Genomic DNA, 6,000 nt, shown 5'->3' on the forward strand with positions numbered 1-6,000 from the left:
AGATCCCTCCGTCCCACTTCCACATCCTCGAAGCTCATCATCTCTCACTCCTTCCTCAAATCCTCCTCCAAAGACAAAGAAGAAGAAGAAAATCAATACAAAACCTAACCCTAACATAAAGAAAGGAAATGTTTGCCTCCAGAGCCTTTGCGTCCTCTTTGTCTCCAACGGCTTCTCCCCTCTTTCCATCCGGCGAGGGATCTCGCCATGTTGACTCCTAACTTCACCCCTTTCTCCTTGTGGCCTCCGACCCGATTGAGATTTCTAAAAAAAAAAAAAGAAAGGAAGTGTTAAAAACCAAACTCGATGGTAGAACCGAAATTCCCAACACAAAACCCCAACCATCGTCCTAGCATCCCTTTCGGCTGCTCCAAGCCTCCCATCCAATTAAGACTCGTAAAACTTCTTGACATGTGGCATTATAGAATGTTAGCCTATAATCCTACGTGTCAATACGAAATACCGTCTTATAACCTGTTGATCATTTTACTATTATAATATAGATTTCAAGTAAGTTTTTTAACCCCCTAAAGAATGGATCCTAAAGGAATTCAAAGGCTTAAATTAACCCAAGCCATGTCTAATGATTTCTTTGAACATAAAATGTCAATGTGTTAGGGCCTTATATAGAAGGATGAGTGGCTAGATGACCTGCAAGTGCCCACAAATTATGGGAAACTTGTCAAAAGAGATGCTCTGTAGTTGTATACCCAAGAACAACAAAAGCATCAGGGGTTGTTTAACATGTAGTAAGGTGAGGACGTGAGCTTCCTCAATGATTTTTAGAGCATTGCTATCTTAATGTTTGTGACAATAAACTAATTGCATGCAGGTTTAGCAATTTAATACTGCTATAACGTTGTAAATTATATCATAGAGAAGATCTATTTTATAGATTACATAAGCCTCTTCTTCAACGATGTGCAGAGGCTATCAAGACGATCACAAGGATCAAAAGAGACATCTCGCCATTCAAATATGATTGTTATCTAATATTGTTGTCTTGATAGATGCTGCAGTGTAATGCATCAAAAGCTCTTGGAGATCAACAATCTTCAGCCAAGCACCTAAAGGAAATCCATGGATCTTCCTATTTCTCATGTTACAAGAACAATTAAAAAAATGATAAATTACAAAAAATTCGAATAGGCCCACGGGCGTTCAAGTCAAGTATCTTACTATTCGAGCTAAATTTGATAAACTATTAAATCTATTTGAATTCAATAGTAAGCGAGTCGAGTCAAGCTGGAATATTTGCAAGTAGTTCGACTCATTTACACTACTATGCTGCCCTAGTATCAGAAGAGAACCCTACAATTAGCACAATAATGAAAAGTTGAGAGCCCACATATTTGGCGGCAACTATAATATTATAAGTCAGCAGACAAAAAGCAGGGCAATTCTTTGTAAGTCTGATCACTCAGAGAGTGTGCAACCCTTGCCAAGGTGGATCTTTCTTTCCAATGTCCCTCAATTGCAAAGCACATAATCCAATGTTCTTTTTGTAATCCCTAAGGAAGCCAACCTTGGAACATGTTGACAAAAAACACTTCCTAGTTCCATAAAATGGTCAATTGGCGCCAACGGAATAAACATTTTACTTCACTCAGCACTGCCCATGGCATTGCAACAAGATTGTGCGGCATTGCTTTGAAATTTGAATCTTTCTTCCTTTACACTGCTGGTCCAAATGATGACATCCACTTAGTGGCAAGTTGATCATAAAGGCCCTGACTTATCCTCCCAAGACACTGCATTGAAGAAGAAATCAAATAAGAAGCTTTTGAATTGGCAAAGGAAAAATACCCAAGGACCGGGTGGCTTCTGCTTTGCTTTCCATCAAACATTTTGGCATCTCATCAAGTCATGCTTGCTATCTTCAGCTCCTTAGAAAGCTAAATGGAAATCGGTAGAATAAATTACTCTTTCATCGCACTAATACCAAAAGGAGTTGTAGAATTATCAAAATTATCTCTAAGGTGCTGGTCAGCTGTTTGAATGGTGTGATCCAGAATCTAAAAAGCCCTGCTCCATGTGTTTTTCTCTACAATAGTTTGATACTTGACAACTTTGACTCTGCACATGAGATTATCAATTCCTTGAAACCTAGAAAAATCAAAGACATACTTCTTAAAGTCCTTTGATAAGCCAAACCTACATTATTCCAAGAAACTCCCTTGTGAACTCCCTCTGAGCCACACAACTAAAATCCCACCTTTATGGACAGACAGAGAAAATTTTCTCGGTCTCTTCCAGCAGTCATCTACTTCCACCATAAAAAACGGAAAATCTATATCCTTTTGGCATGATAAATGGTATGAAGATTGAACTTTTTCAGAGAGGCTACCTAATTTACTTTGGTTTGTTGCAAGAAATTCGAGAAGCATTGCAGATGTGCTAGCTGATAATGGCAGACTAAACTATCTGAGACAGCCTTTATCTTCATTAGCAGCTTCAGAACTTCTTATATTTCGATCAATCATGGATAACACTCAGCTTACAACAGGCAATGACCATTGGAATTGGAAATGGAGTTTAAGCCATTTGTTCAAAGTCAGTAGTTGCTTTCTCCTCCTCATGAACAGAGGAGTGATCCTCCTCCTTAGTCATATCATATGGAAACTTCCAGTGCTGAAGAAGGTAAAAATATTTGGATGGTTATATTATCAAAACAAACCACTCACAACCTCCCATTTTACATCAAAAAAGAAAAAAAAAATCCTTTGATAAGGTTAATTGTCCATTTCTATTCAACCTTCTCAAAGGGGCTTATCAACGCATTGATGCTCCACTGGTCAAAGGCTAATTTCTTCTTTCTAGCAAATCATTCATCCTACTCAACAACCAACCACGGTCCAAACTCTCTCATAACAATGATTTAGGTCAAGGTGACCCCATTGTGGCCTTATCTCTCTCTATGGCTGATGATCTCAATAGCCTAGCAGAATGTTTCATAGAGGATGAATAGTTGATGCAATGAGAGGTCCAGGACTAGGACCTGCAAACAAAAGTTATGCCATTTGCTATTCGCAAGCGACGCCTTAATTTTCTGAGAAGTATCCTCTTAGCAAACAATGATCCTCCTGTATGCTTTTGAGATCCTCTGAGGCCTAAATATCAACTGCTCAACATCAGCAATGGTCCTGCTAAGTGACAAGAAGGTGCTTAGAGAGCAACTTTCTAGACTGTGTTGCATTGCCAACTGAAAAAGTTGCCGATAATTATCTCAGGCTACCACCCCATGCCCAAGCACTGCAAAACAGCAATGCAAGCCACTAATCAATCATCTACTTTGTTCTCCCTGCTCTGCCACAATACTTCATGTCCATGGCTCGGATCAAGTTCCATTTAGGATCAATTTCCTTCTTGGCTGCAAGCCTCTCTCTCTTCAAGAGACTTCACACACTTTGGGCATCAATTACCAAATCTGAGGTGATCTTTTCTCCAAATATGTAAGAGTTATCCACAGAAAATGAAGTATTGCAGCTCCACTAATTGGTGGAAAATATTTTTAATCTAGATCGACAAAATCTTTTTCTGTAGGTTGACTGCCGACCATCACTTCATAGTCAAGTCCAACTCATGTTTCTGGACCTGCTTGGTCTCTTTTCAGGTAGGTTCACATCAGGTCTAAACTTGGAAAGTAGACCAAATCTTTGACTCGGACTCATCCCCTCAAATAAGACATTGGGTTTGGGTCTGGTCTCTTCCTGGTCAAGCCAATCCAACAAGCTTAAAACCCTCTGAATGCCATCTTGGTCTCATTGTCAGACAATAATATAACAATACTAGATGTGTAACATCAAATAATAACTCATGCAGCTTATAGTTTATCCAAAATAATTGTCAGCAAGCATATGAATCGCCTTTACCTTGTATAACTACAAATTCTAACACTTCACATAGCATAAGAAAAAATTATATGGATTGATGCAAACAAAATTGATGTAATGAGGTTTTGGAGTTCTAGCCTGGCAAATACTTGAAGTGTCCTAGAAAAGTCCTCATCACCTTTTCCCACTTGATGTATATTAGTTATGCTCCCAACTTTACTCTTTTGTAATTAATAAACTTAATGGAAATTTTATGGTGCTATGCTGTATGGCACCAACTTCTTGCTATTACAGAACAGGTCAGGATGTCAGTACCCAAATGAAGTTTGATGTTCATGCACTTATGTAGATTACCACATGGTAATATTAAGAAGGTTTTAAGAAATTAAATATGACCATAATCTTAGTCAAGTAAGGACAAAATTTGAAGAACATAGCTTGCAGGACATTTAATATGACGACATATTTGCATTGACTTATTTCACCCAATGAGAATATATTCCAAGCTTTTGATCGCAAAAACGTCAAGTTTTCCTTTCACACCTTTTGCATGTGAACTTTGGATGGTTGCGAAATTTAATCTTGTTATGGCGCAAACTTATTCCTTCTATAGTGATGTTTTGTCCCTTATTCAAAAACTATGTGAGATGAACACGGTACCACGTAATCCATGATTCATTGTGATTATTATTGTGGTTGAAGTCTATAACGTATTTAAACCATTTATTGCATAAAGATAAATTAATAAATACAGATTATCGACCAATTAAGAGGGCAACCCCATTGAATGTTCAAGATTGATGAAAATGTAACAAAAGGAACTTTTATTAAATAAAATATTTGGACTTATAATTTCTGTAGTTATGTTACCATTCGGTCATATAATTTGAGATATCTTCTTGTGATAGTCAAATCTTGATTTGTGCATCTCTACTAACTTAAATTATTCTGATCTTTTGCTTATGGTTCTTGCACCTCCATATATAAGATCCTCAATACATACTCCCTTCTCGATAAAAATTTAGCTGAGTTAACTCAACTCTTGTTCAAGGAAGGAAAATAAAGAAAAACTACTTAGACACCTTCTCAACTTAAGGCTAATTTTACTTAATACCCATTGAGTTTAAAAGTTTTAAGATTATCCTCTAAGTTAGTCAAGTGATTCAATATAGTCTTAAGCCCCATTTGATACCTAATGCTATTAAGGTGATATTGTTGCTCCTTAGATTGATTTTGATGATTACAAAGCAGTTGAAGGAGTACTAATGTTTTTCACTTGAAAAAGACTTTTTGCTCTTCAGGAGCAAAATTGTAATTTTACCAAAATCCTGATTTGAAAGCATCAAATGATAGAACAAAAGATTTGTGATCCATTGGCGAAAATTTTATTGTTTTTGGACTTGTATTTTGAAAGATATGCATGTTTGAAAATCATGAGTCGATCCATGAGTCAACTCATGGCACATGAGCTGTTTGGCACGCAGATTTTTTGGCTTGGCACAACCTGTGAGTCGACCCATGAGTCGACCCCCAAGGCATGAGTCGACCCATGAGTCGACCCCTGCAGTTTTTAGGCCAAAAATCACAGAACCTTATTTTCTGGTGATTCTCTGATGTTCTTCCACAGAGGTCGACCCATGAGTCGACCCCCAGGCATGAGTCGACCCATGAGTCGACCTCTGTGACGGAATTTTTTCGCAACGGCTAGTTTTTAACCCGTTTTAAGTGCTTTTAATGCTCATTTATTGTGGTCTAACGGCTCTTTTTCAACTTAGAATGTTTTCCACTATTTTTTGAAGCTATAAAAGGGACAAAAAGGTGGAAATCAACAAGAAGAATAGAAAGAAGAAAAGAAAGAGTATTCAAAGAGAGATTTTGAAAAAGGGATTTCAAGCCAACTTTTCAGACCTAAGCAAGAGCTCATTCAAAGCTTTCAAGAAGCCTTTAATCCAAGCTCACCAACTCCTCAAGTGCACATTCAAGTCTCCATCCACCTTGAGGAAATCCAAAAAGGATCTTCTTCTCTTGAGTAAAGTGTATTTAAAGTTATATTCGCTCATTGAAGGAGCTTTCTTTGTACTTATTTATGCTATAAATTGTTATACTCAGTTTGAGTGATTGTTTTTGTTTTGGAAGGGTTCCAAAACAAGGAAAGGTTGATCCGAAC

The sequence above is a fragment of the Elaeis guineensis genome, chromosome 3, assembly GCF_000442705.2.
Source record: "Elaeis guineensis isolate ETL-2024a chromosome 3, EG11, whole genome shotgun sequence".
Lineage (NCBI taxonomy): Eukaryota > Viridiplantae > Streptophyta > Magnoliopsida > Arecales > Arecaceae > Elaeis > Elaeis guineensis.